This window comes from Hylobates moloch, unplaced genomic scaffold, assembly GCF_009828535.3.
Source record: "Hylobates moloch isolate HMO894 unplaced genomic scaffold, HMol_V3 SCAFFOLD_1, whole genome shotgun sequence".
NCBI classification, from domain to species: domain Eukaryota; kingdom Metazoa; phylum Chordata; class Mammalia; order Primates; family Hylobatidae; genus Hylobates; species Hylobates moloch.
The window spans coordinates 21,266,877-21,280,655 of NW_026652276.1; the positions used below are offsets into that span (position 1 = coordinate 21,266,877).

The 13,779-nt window shown below is 36.7% G+C and overlaps 1 long non-coding RNA gene across 1 annotated transcript in view; it reads right to left on the bottom strand.

Annotated features, from left to right (window-relative positions):
* The window catches only part of LOC116810246 (uncharacterized), a 218,757-nt gene that overhangs the window by 191,037 nt on the left and 13,941 nt on the right, over positions 1 to 13,779 (bottom strand). The gene's annotated exons all lie outside the window — the stretch shown is intronic.

The following is a 13,779-nucleotide window of genomic DNA, read 5'->3' on the forward strand; positions in this document are numbered from 1 at the left end:
CACAATCATTTAGTCTACAGATTAAAGCAGTTTTATTTCTTCCTTTCTAATCTATATGGTTTTCTTTGCCTTGTTTTATTGCACAGCTAGTGAGCTAGTGCTTTCAGTGTAATATTGAATACGAGTGGTGAGACAGGACAGTCTTCCAACTTTTCAATCTTAAGGAAAAACAGTCCCTCACCATGTCACCGTGAGGCATAACATTAGTATAGATATTTTCAGAGATGCCCTTTATTATATTAAGGCAGTTCTCAGTTTGCTGAGAGCATTTTTTTGTTTGTTTTTTTTTTCTGGAGACAGTCTTGTGCTGTTGCCCAGGCTAGAGTGCTAATACAGTGGCACCATCTCGGCTCACTGCAGCCTCCGCCTCCCAGGTTCCTGCAATTTTCCTGTCTCAGCCTCCCAGGTAGCTGGGATTACAGGTGCACGCCACCATGCCCAGCTAATTTTTGTTATATTAGTAGAGATGGGGTTTTACCACGTTGGCCAGGATGGTCTCAAACGCCTGCCTCAGGTGATCTACCCACCCCGGCCTCCCAAAGTGGTGGGAATACAGGCGTGAGCCACTGTGCCCAGCCTCCTGAAAGCCTTTATCTACATTTGAATTGTATTGAATGTTTTGTTCTGCATCTACTGAAATAATCACGTGTTTCTTTGGTTTACTAATATGGTGAATTATATTGAATATTTAACCTTTTGTATTTTGGGATGAACGTCACTTGTAATGATTTTTATGTATTTATATAATTATATATATATAAAATTTTTATATATTTTATATAAATATGGCCATGACAAATGGGGTTCATCCCAAAATACTATAAACACACACACATACACAAATATATATACATTTATATATATATATATATAGCACTGCATTTTAATGGGATTGAAAATTTTTATGTACGTTGATGATGATGCACTGCCATATAGTATAATTATCTGATTTTACATTAAAGCAATGTATATTTTTCTCTTATTTCCTGGGAGAAACTATAAAAGATGAATTATGTCTTTCTTAAATTTTGGGTAGACTCTGGAAGAGAAACCATCTGAGCCTGAAGTTTTTATTTTTGGAAGGTTTTTATCTGTAGTGTCAATCTTTAGTAGATATAGTAATGTAGGAATGCTTAAGTTACAACATACACATATATATTTTGCAAGTTTTGATAGTTTGGATATTTCAATGACTTGGCATTTTTCTCTCCATTCTTAAATATATAGGTGTAGTATTATTTGTAGCATGCTCTTATTAGCTTTTAAGTATCTATGGAGTGAATAGTGATACCATCTCTCTCATTCCTAATGTTATTTTTTTGTCTTCTCTTTCTTTTTTGTCAGTCTGGTCAGAGGTTGTATTAGTCAGGATTCTCTAGAGGGACAGAACTAATAGGATAGATGTATATATGAAACAGAGTTTATTCAGGAGAATTGACTCACAGGATCACAAGGTAAAGCCCCACGATAGGCTGTCTACAAGGTGAGGAGCAAGGAAGCCAGTGGTAGATCCAGTCTGAGTCCCAAAACCTCAGAAGTAAGGAAGCTGACAGTGCAGCCTTCAGTCTGTGGCCAAAGGCCCAAGAGCCCTTTGCAAACCACTGATGTGAATCCAAGAGTCCAAGAGCTGAAGAACTTGCAGTCTGATGTTCGAGGGCAGGAAACATCCAGCATGGGAGAAAGATGTAGGCCAGAAGACTAAACCAGTCTAGTCTTTCCATGTTCTTCTTTTTTTTTTTTTTTTTTTTTTGAGACGGAGTCTCGCTCTGTCGCCCAGGCTGGAGTGCAGTGGCGCGATCTTGGCTCACTGCAAGCTCCGCCTCCCGGGTTCACGCCATTCTCCTGCCTCAGCCTCTCCAAGTAGCTGGGACTACAGGCGCCCGCCACCACGCCCGGCTAATTTTTTGTATTTTTAATAGAGACAGGGTTTCACCGTGGTCTCGATCTCCTGACCTCGTGATCCGCCCGCCTCGGCCTCCCAAAGTGCTGGGATTACAAGCGTGAGCCACCGCGCCCGGCCTCTTCTTTTTGTTTATTCTAGCCAGGTGGCTGCCAGCTGATTAGATGGTGCCCACCCAGACTGAGGGTGGGTCTGTTTCTCCCAGTCCACTGACTCAAATGTTAATCTCCTTTAGCAACACCCTCATGGACATACCCAGGAACAATACTTTGGATCCTTAAATCCAATCAAGTTGACAATTAACCATCACAGAAGTTTATCCATTTTACTGATCTTTTGAAAATATCAGATTTTGGTTTGAATGATTTTTCTCACTTTTTTTCTGTTATCAACTTTATTGATTTCTGATATTACCTTTATTATAAATTTTCTTTCTTTCCTTTAGGTTTAACTTGTTGTTGTGCGTTTTTTTTTTTTTTCCTCTTTAGGCCCTTAATGTGGAAGCTTAGGTTACTGAATCAAGATGTTTCTTCCTTTATAATATAAATATTTAACATAAAGTTTCCCTGTAAGCACTGCATTCCACAAATTTTAATATGGTTTCATCTTCATTTAGTTAATTTCCTTTGAGACTTCCTCTCTGACCTTTGGGTTACTTAGAAGTGTGTGGTTTAATATCCAATTGTTTGAGGATTTTTCAAATATTTTTCTGTTATTGGTTTATATTTTAATTCCATTGTGGTCTAAGAACATGTGCTATATGATATCTCTTTTTAAAAAATTTATAAGGTTTGTTTTATATATGTATCTTGGTGAATGTCTCCTGCCATACCCACCAGGGCTGCTATAAAAGGAAATTTTGTTTACTTTCCATTTTATTTTAAATTCCCATGAACTTTTTTGAGTTGTGGGGTGCCTTAAACTTTTTTGAGTTGTAGAATGCCTTAAGCTATATAACAAACATCTTGGGACTTTGAAAAATCATTAGGGTCAGGACACAAGAAAAAAGTTGACACTACAGAAACCATGTTGAAGTCTCTGTTTTGCACCTTATCTATGCACAATAAAGCAAGTGCAAAAAACATCAAAATATCCTATTACATCCTCTTATCCTTGGGCATTTAAGATTCACAGGGTCTAGCAGAGTGACAAACATTTGCTAAGTTCCTTTGCACAGTTATTTAAAGCCATTTTCCAACTTGTGTTAAAGAAGAAAAATTAAAATGTTTTACTATCAAATAACTCATAATAGAAAACAAGTATACTTCACAAATAAAAACATGAAAACACGGAACGGAGAAAATTAAGCAGAGAAAAAAATGAACACTTCCTGAATGAGGTAAATCTTCTGAAGCAAATTAAATACATACGTTTATTAAATATTCTTCTATATGATATCTATGATTATAGATAAATGTATTTGATAAATATAAATTGCATATTTTATCAGATTTTTGCTTCTATTTCTGGAAAATAATTAACTGCTTGCTTTCATTTTATAAATGTATATACTATCTTTATTTTTGGAGAAATATCAAGCCATCTGGAAACTATTAAATGTCGAATGAAAAATTATTATTAAATTACACTTGATATTGTTGATGACTTCATTTATTTTTACAGTTTATCTGAGAACAGAAGAGTTTGCTGTATGTATAAGTCTCTTGGCTTGACAATTTGTGTTCTGTGTATGTTCTGGACCACTAGGAAATGATGTCTATACTTTTACTACATTCATATATCATTTAAAATTCTCCTTATACGTATCCAGTGTCAGTCACTATGTTTCCAAAAGGATATCATCCTTCTATTCAAGTTCGAAATACACTGAATCCTACTTTTCTGTTAGCAACGTATCACTTGTATTGTAAAGAAAAGAGAAAATTCTGTATTTGGTTTGCCACTTAGCTCATTTCAGTTTTCCTTCACCATATGTTATACTTTTGCAGCAAATATGTACCTGCTGTCTCACAGAGCTGCATTCGAAAGGAAGATAGAAGACATCCTATACCTGATTGTCCTCAGATTCAAGTCCTTGTTCTTGACCAATTATGTATAGTTTTATTTGCTATGCTCTGAATTACCTTCACTAAGACAGTTATAATTATCTTTTCCCTCATCACTTTCTCTCATTACATGGTGATATCATTGAGGCAAGAGAATAGTACAGACAAAAAAGTTGTTTGCTAACTATCAAGGTTAATCTATTATGTCAGCACTAGGCTTTGCAGCAGACTTTCAGGTGGGCTTCCAGTTGGCACATTTGTTACAGAGCAGAAAAAGTTGACATGTGCAGCTATAACATTTCTTCTAAGGAAGTTCACTCCACATCTCCCTTCAACATGAACCAAGGGGCTTTGCCTGCCACTGCAGTCTTTGGTGAGAGAGTGTAGTTGGATTAGTATATTAAGACAATCTTTTCACTTTCGGAAAAGCAGTACTATCTTCTTTCAGCATCTTCAGGTGAGAACACCCCCAAAAAAATGTATGACATTGGCTAAGTTAGTTATAATTTCAGCTTTACAATTTTCTTCTTGGGATACAAATAATCGTATTTGGCAACCAAAAATATTCCTCTTTTTCCAATGCTGAGAAGAAGAAACTGTCATTCTGAGATGCCAAGCTCTTATCAAAGATTCCTTGACTACTTAAAATAAAAAGCTGACTTAAAAAATAAACTACGTCTATGGTGACAGTACTTCTCAACCTTTTTTTCCATTTAGTTGCCTTTATTAATAAGTTGAATGTATATACAAAAAAGATTTTCATAAGTTAATTTTATATTGATGCTAATTTCTTTTAGATAGGGAAATATATTACTTTGAAAGTTACATGTAACTAGAGTTGCCAGATTTTGCAAATAAAATACATGGCAACCAGTTAAATTTGAATTTCAGGTAAGCAAGGAAGAATTTTTTAGTTTATGTCTCAAATATTGCATGGATATGCTTTATTTTAAGATAAGTATTAATTTTATTTTAAGGTAAGTATTATTTTAAGGTAAGTACTAATTTTCTTTGGAATTAAAGGGAGCTCCTGTATTAGGAGCAGAAGATTTAGAAGCAGGAAATAAGAGCAAAAGTTGGAAAAAATGTCTTGACTAGAAGGAACTTTTAACAGCTTTCCTACCTATAGTACTGACAAGAAAATGGCAGTTAAGTCAACCAATATCATTTGGAGAGGGCCACAACCCTTGTGTCAAGTGATGCTGAATCTATGCCTCTCCTGTGTGAAATATTTAGTGCCTTGCTATATTCTGAGGTTGGTTTTAGGCAACTTTTTTCAGTGAGTGGAGAGACAAGGTCTCTGTTGCCCAGGCTGGAGTACAGTGGTGCAATCAGAGCTCACCATATCTTCAATTTTCTGGGCTAAAGCAATCCTCCCACATCAACCTCTCAAAGAGCTGGCATTACAGGTGTGAGCCACCACACCTGGCCACAACTTACTGATCTAAGAGAACTTGAGGTATGATATAAAAGTATATGAGCAACTTTTAAAAATTCTCTGGCCTTATTTATGACCTTCAAAAACCAGAAAGACCCAGGTATGACACCAGGAAGAACTCTAGTGTCATAGAAAAGGAATCCACAAGGCACAAGAAATCTTAGCTACCTTATGCAAAGTTCCATAACTGCTGAATGTGCCTTCAGAGCCAGCTGGTTGATTGGGCAATTTAGAAGAATGAGGAACAAAATAGGTACCATTCAGCACAGAGGACTTGGAAACGCAGGAGCTATGACTGTAATATGTACCTTGAGAGACATAAATGGTTATGTCATCCCCACACACTCTTTGATCACTAGTGCAGTACATCATGCTTGGTTTCTGCTAGTGCACTCACTTATTGCAAGATAGTAATTGATTAATAAAACCTGAATTTACAAAACATTGGTTTTTCAATAGAGTCACTCTTTCCTAAAAGAGGAGAAGGCTGTCATTGTCCCTGAAGTGGGAATTATTCAACTGAGTTCACCTAGTTCTCCTTAGGTAAATCTTGCCCAAAGCTAGAAATAGGACTATGAAATAAGTCAAGGTGCTCAATGAAAGAGAGCCTGCAGTCCTTGCATAAAAGTGGCAATGAAAGCAAGCAGTGTGAAATAAAGCAACATTACTGTGGTGGTGCTTTATTCTTTGCAACCTGATTCTGCCTTATGCCAAAACCTATGCTCTTTTTTTGGGCACTGTGTCATAAATTATTCATTCATTCATCAATTAACTTATTCATTTAGCAATAGTATACAAGATAGTCTAATTTTCACCTAGCATGCAGCATGCACACACATAGAGTCACACACACACACATCCTTTGACTTTTATCCTTCTACTTCGTGATAATAGCCATTTGTTGAAATAACATATATAATCATCATAGTGCCTAATATCAAGATTTACTATCATGGCTGTGTCATGAGCAGGTACTCTTTATTAGTGGCACAATTTGGACAGGGGTTGAGGAATACTGGTGAAAGGTGACTTCCACTGCTCCCAGCTTCATACTCCCAATGAATGCTATTCATTCTTTGCCTATGAGTGTGGCCGTGATTTGCTATGTGATGTGTTAACTTTGCTTAGTCTAAAGGACATTTGAGGTAGATAACACCTAATTTCATCCACATGGGACCATACATTATACTGACTCTAACAGGAAGACTGAATTTGGATTAAGAATAATAATGTTTTGGTGGTACACGGCATCATAGTGGCAGAAGAAAGAATAGAACCAACGAATTTGGGTTTTTGTTTTTTGCCTACCTTCCCAAATATAGGAGTGGGAAATAGCTTTTATCCTATCTACTATATTTGTTTAGTAGGACTGCCATAACGAAGTATCAGAAACTGAGTGGTTTAAACAACAGTAATTGATCATTTCAGGGTTCTAGAGGCTGGAAGTCCAAGGTTAAGGTGTCAGCCATTGGGGTTGGTTTCCTCTGAGGGCTGTGAGGGAATATCTGTTGCTTCCTTCTCTCTTGGCTTCTGGTGGTTTGCTGGAAGCCTTTTACACTTCTTGGCTTGTGAATCTCTACCTTCATCTTTACATGGTATTCTCCCTGTGGTCATATCTGTCTCCAAATTTCCCCTTTTTATAAGGAATCCAGCCATATTGGATTAAAGCTCACTCTAATGACCTCATTTTACCTTGATTACCACTGCAAAGATCATATCTTCAAATAAAGTAAGATCCTGAGGTATTGGGGATAAGGACTTCAACATATGATTTTGGGGGAAACACAGTTTAGCCCACGACATCTGCCAAAGCTGGCTGGTTGTAGGTACAGCATTCTAAGAGCACTGTGTGGAGAAGACCTCACTGGCTATACCTGGCACAAGCAAAGCAGAATGCGGTGCTTGACTGATGATGTCTACCATGGGACAGATGGAGTTGTTTTGATGTATGCAATGTATATGGTGCTTGATTGGTGATGTCTAGCATAAGACAGATGAAGTTGTTTTGATGTCTGTGACACTACTGGTTGTCCCAGCCCTAGTGAAAGAGAGGTAGTAAAGGTATTAACATGGTAAGTTAATCAAATTATCATAATTTATTTTTATCTATATTAGATGCCACTTATTCTTAATGTGTAACAAACATGAGCTTGGATTCTCGATTCCAGGACTGTATAGCAGAGATATAAAACCAGGTTTATAAAGGAGAAAGAAAGATTGTCTCTCTTAGTGTTAGGATACAAATGGGCTTTGGAAATAGACACACCTGTGAATCCTGCTGCTGTCATTTACTAGTTCTATGATCTCTGGAAAATTATTTTACCTCAGAGACTCACCTATAAAAGGAGACTAACATGAAGTAGCTGATTCAACAGCACAACCCACTTGAAGCTCTAGCATGCATGTAGGCTGCTCATGTGATGATCAATGCACAGGAATGGTTAGACTGCTAATTTCCCCCCACAAGAATGCGCTGAGTTCCAGCACTGTAAGTGTTGCCTATTCTGCTGACTGTGCACATTATGCTGCAACAGTCACTTGTTTTCTTGTCTGTCTGTGTCCTCTTCATTAGCAAACATACACATATAACCCATAACAGGAATTCATAGGTGCTCAGTAAATGAGATTGGTGAATATTCACAGAAACAATGTCACTCTCTCCTTAAAGCAAATAAACAGACAAACAAATAAATGGAGCTCTACAGACCTCTTAAGAGAGATGCCACTCAAGAGTAAGTTGAAGTTGGACTTTTCTTAGATAATCTGTTGCAATGACCATTGTCAAGAAGCCTAAGAGAGCAGCAAGAAGCGACTGTAAAAGAAAAGTCAGCAGGATAAATGGTGCACAAAGGAAGAAACGAGCACTGAATAACGAGTTGGCTTGATGGAGAACAGATCTAACAAAGGATGATGGCTGTGCCTGGAGGAGTCATCTACTCAACACAAGGCAAAAGCAACTACAAGGGGTGAAAGCACATCAGGGAGGAGTACCTTCCACCATATGACACACTGATGATGATTTTCCCTGCACGACTGGGTGGACACAACCTGGGACACTTCCTAAAAAGGTACACACAAAACATTAAAATAGGTTCAATCTGGGGATTTTCCTTCCTTGGCCAGAATCTGAAGGATAAGTGCTTTGACAGTAAAGGTGAGGGAGCAGGGAAGATTCAGTACAATCTCGTGCACAAGAGAATTTCGGATTGGCAGCATCCCAACCCTTCAATCACTCAAGATCTGGTCAACTTTTTCTTTACTAAAATCCTTGGTTAATGCCACTGATTTATGACATATCCCCTCTACTGAACGTGAAGAAACATGTGACACTTGAATGTCTGATGGGAAGTTCAGCCAATGCATCTCTTGACCATGCCCTGATTTCCCTTGTGTTTTTGTAGAGGTTGGAGGGAATGACACTCTGTATGTTTAGGGCAGAGTCTTCTGCTAAAGGTCAGGTTTTTAATTTCACAGTGTTCGGCCTGGCTGCTCTGCTGTGTAAACTTTGACTAAATACAGTGTATGTTGTTATTGTTGAAAATGTATTGCTCATGGATATATAATGCAGAAAATTCCCGTGTAAATTTCTCTATAGCTTGAAGTGTTGAAACTGTAGCCAGTTTATCAAAAACACAGCTGCCTTCCTTGGGGTTTCCAAAGGCTCATAACAATTTTTTTCTTTATGAACTTGTGAGAACACCCTGAGGAAAACAGCTGCGTTATTGCAGAGATGAAGAAATCTCAGATGAGTGTGAAGTATTGTAATTTAAATAAGAGCGCTATTTTCAGGCCTTTTCATTTTTAAGATCATTTCATTATTTTATTTTCCCCTAAATAAGTTATCCAGGAAAATAAGAGAGCAATTACTCCAGGGACTGCAGGCACTATAGCAGGCAAATTAAGGGTTTTAATTGAGAGTATCAAATGTTGTACTACATGATTAATAGAGATGTGATACCAGTATTTACATATGTGAAATATTTACTATATTCACTTTGTTCTGTTTAAATTTGGAGCTAAAAGCAAATGAAAAATAACAGATTTTGTTGTTTTTAAAATTGTCTTCAAATATGGTGTCTGTTTCAGCCACTCACGTGATGCATGACAAATGTTAAATTTTCTTTATACTACTGTTTGTAAACCGTACAAATTTTATAAACAAATATTGTATAAGTATACTGCTGTTCACAGAATACAATAAGAAAGATGCTTTCATGTTTAGAAACTTAAGAAACTTTATCTCAAATTGAGTCATCTATTGAATATGACTTATTCAGATCAGCCAGAAAAATTTAGTTGAACTATCCGTGTCTAATAAGAGTGCTCTGAAAAATATGTATTTTTTATGTTGCATGTCCTTTTAGATTACAGATTTACGTGCTTGTACTTATACCTTGAACCTTAATAAGTTAATTCATTCAAGTTATCATGTAATAAATATTTGGGGTATCAATGACAAAAACCCAACTCAAACTGGCTCAATTTTTTAAAAGGTATGTTTTCATGTAACTAAAAACTTTTACGTACAAATGTGGCTTGAGAAATTTTGAATCCAGTTATCAAAAATTATCATCAAATTCTTTCCTAGTTCTCTCCCTCTCTCTCTCTCACTCACTCTCTCATTCTGTCTCTCTCTTCCTCTCAGCCTCTCTTGCACTCTTGCTTTCATTTATTCTTCTATTTTTGTTTTGGCCTCTTTCCTCCTACAAACAAATTCTTCCAAATGATTATGGTTAAGAAAGCCACAGGCAACTTCTGTATACATTTTTTTTAATCATGAAGAAGGAGGCTCTACCTTCTTTGCAGCTTCTATATATCAAATCTCAAATATCTGACAAGTGTCTAATTGGCTTTGCTTGAGGCAGATATCAACACTTCACCAATTATCATGTTCAGAGAGCTGGGTTACTCTGTTTAGCCAGATTTCTACCTGTGTCTTCACCTGTGGCTGGGTAGAGAATTGGGAAGGAACGGCCATGCTCCTCTTTACCATATAAAGTGGGGGAAAGAAGAATCAAGAAAAAGAGGAGGAGAAAGGGGTGCTGGAAAGAAAAAAAGTTGTTTGCTATAATTGATAAATGATGATGCTGTGATGATTATTTAAAAAATTGGAGGAGGAAGAATAGAAGAAACAGAAGGAAAAGATGAAGAGGGAGAAGAAAAGGGGGCGGAAAAGGGAAAGAAGGAGAAGGAGGGAAGACAGAGAGGAAGAAGTAATAAGAAGGAGTGAGAATAATTGTTGCTGATATACTTCCAATTTGTGTAATCACTGACATTCAGAAGCACATCTGAAAAGCAAGCCCATATCAATAGAAAAAAATAGATGTTGAAAAATCTGGTTTTGAATGACTAAGGCTCACACTTATGCTGAATCAGTAGCTTTGCAGCCATGCCTGCCTGTAGGGGCATTTTTTTTCACTCTCCTTACAGTCATGGAATGAATGCTTCACCATCGGAGGGACTGAATGTTTTTTTCTTGACTTAGTTACATTTACCCAAATATAACTCTATTAAAACAATCTTAAAACTCCAGAGTTTTTACTGGAAAACGTTGCACTGTTTAAAATACAGAAGTCCCCATCTCATTATCACTTTTCTCTCCTTTCTCATCATCATCACCACCTCTAACATCTATTGAATGCTTACTAAGTGCTAGATGCTGTACTTAGCACTATGCTTGCATTATCTCATTTAATCCTGAAAATAATCCTATGCTATAAGTAGTATCTTTCTGCATTTACAGATAAGGAAACTGAAGTTTAGTAAAGTCAGTTAAACAATTTCATGGCTTAATGTGGAACAAATACATTAAAAAAAATATTTCCCCAAGAAAAACAAAGTAACAAACCAAGCAAAAGACAAACAAAAACTTTCCAGGGATATTTTTAACATTTTTTAGATCCAGTACATGAAAAAGAATTTACATATACCTTTATTCACATCTGTTTCTGATATTGTGGTAACTTCATTCAGCTTCTTGAACTTCTTTTTCTAAATGTTCTTATTATGATCTATTCTCTACTTTCTGTTCCGTAACCTACAAAATTATGCTGTCTTTTAAAACTGCAGAGAGAGGAAAACCTTTATTCTCTAAAACTAGTCCAGTTTTCAGAGAATCTTATGACTTCTGTGAAAACATGGTCCAGGCTGTACAAAGATTTAATGAAAATGTATAGAATTTAAATCCAAAAGAATCTGTTATTACAGATAAGGAAGTTGAGACATAGAGAGTTAAGGTGACTTGTCAAAGATACTGCATGTGCTTAATTGAACTACCTGACCTAGAGCCTAGGCCTTCTGGCCCCCCACTTTCTACTATTTATTTTCATTGTTAATTATTCATACTTATAAAATAGTGTATAAAGCATTATTGTATATTTTAAATAATAACAGAATTAGCATCCATTTACTCACCACCTACCTAGGTTAATAAATAGCCCCTTGTGTATCACTCCTCTGTAACATTTTCCACAGTACTCCTCAAAGACAATCATTATTCTGAGTTTTAGATTATTTGCTGATATCATAATTTTACCCTGTATATAAATCTCCAAATATTGTTTAGCATCGAATGTCTCTGTGTATGTGTATGTACATAAATATGTAGTATCTTTCCCCACTTTGCATATGTATATGTGTGTGTGTGTGTGTGTGTGTGTGTGTGTGTGTGTGTGTATAGGTATGGAAGGGCACTATATACTCTCTTCTGTGACATTATTTTTTACTTGAACATTATACTTTAGAGCTTTATTCATATTGATGCACACGGCATTTATTAGGACAGGGGCTAAGCTACTATAACAAAAAAAATGCAGTGGCTTAAACAAGACAAGTTAATTTCCCTTTCAGGTAAGATTTTTTTAGACAGCATTGCAAGCCAGGGTGTGGCTTTACTCTACGTGGTCATACAGGACTCAGGATCACCCATCTGGTTGCCATGGCACCCCTTAGAGCTATGACCACATCTGTCTGGTCAAAGCTGGGTTTGTTCTAGGCATGGTCATATTTCATCCCAGAAAAGAGACAAGAAAAAAGTCTAGACCAAGAAATGCTGAGATCTCATTGTAAAAGCAAAGTTAAAGTAAAGCATATCATATTTACAAACATTTATTTGGCAGAAACTTAGTTATAGAGAGGGCCTAGCTTCACTGGAGGCTGGGAAAATCATTTCTAGCTAACAGAGCTGACATATGCCAGGAAGAAGAAAAGAACAGGTTTGGGGGAATGGTTTGTTAATTTTCACTCCTGTATAGTATTCCAATATATACATAACCACTATTTGTATATCCCTATGATATTTGAATTAATTAATTAATTTTTATTTAATTTTTTTGAGAAGAAGTCTCACTCTGTTGCCCAGGCTGGAGTGCAATGGCACAATCTCAGCTCACAGCAATCCCCACCTCCCGGGTTCAAGCAATTCTCCTGCCTCCTGAGTAGCTGGGACTACAGGCATGCTCAACCATGCCTGGCTAATTTTTGTATTTTTACTAGAGATGGGGTTTCACCACGTTGACCAGGCTGGTCTCGAACTCCTGACCTCAGGCGATCTGCCCATCTCTGCCTCCCAAAGTGCTGGGATCACAGGCATGAGCCACTGCACCTGGCCCAAATTTATTTTTTCATGCTGCTTCATGCTGTCTCTTTGAACCTGCTTCCCCCGTTCTTCATTGCTTTCTCTCAAAATTATTGAGGGATTTTTGTCATTTTTGTTTTGCTTTTTTCATTTTCTAATTCAATTTCCCTCTTTCTGCTATCACTGGTTTGGAAGTTATATGTTCTCTGCTTAATGATCTAGTGCTATTTTAACACAAATATTGATCAAGGTTCAAAGATGATCATTTATTTTACCCTTCTCCTGAAATTAGAAAGACTTTAGTTGCTTTGGACTTATATACTATTGTACTTTAATAATTTAGTACTAAACATCTTTTATCTAAAAAATGAAATATTATGTTTCATTGCTTTAAGGAATTGACAATGTTTAGCTGCACGCAGCTATTTACCAATTTCCAAGTCCATCACTCCTTCTTACCTCTCAGACTTTCTGCCTTAGATCCTTTTTTTCTACTTGAAATATATTCTGCATAATATCCCTTAGAAATGGTATTTAGGTTGTAAACTCTCTCCGATTATGTTTGACATGTCTTTATTTCACCCTAATTTTGGAAAGATAGCTTCACTGGGTAAAGAATTTTATAAGCAGAGAAGTTTTTCTTTCCATTGTGTCTTCTGTCTTCCCTTAACGTCACGGAGAGATCAGTTGCCCACCTAATCTCTTTGCAGTTCGATCTTTCTCTTTGGCTGCTTTTAAGATCTCTTTATCTTTGGCCTCTTCAGTTTCTGGTGTTTGCATGTGGACTTCTTTTTTTTCCCTTGGACTGGGGGTGGGGTACAGTAGCTTCCTATATCTTAAGTCGGTATCTTTTAGCATA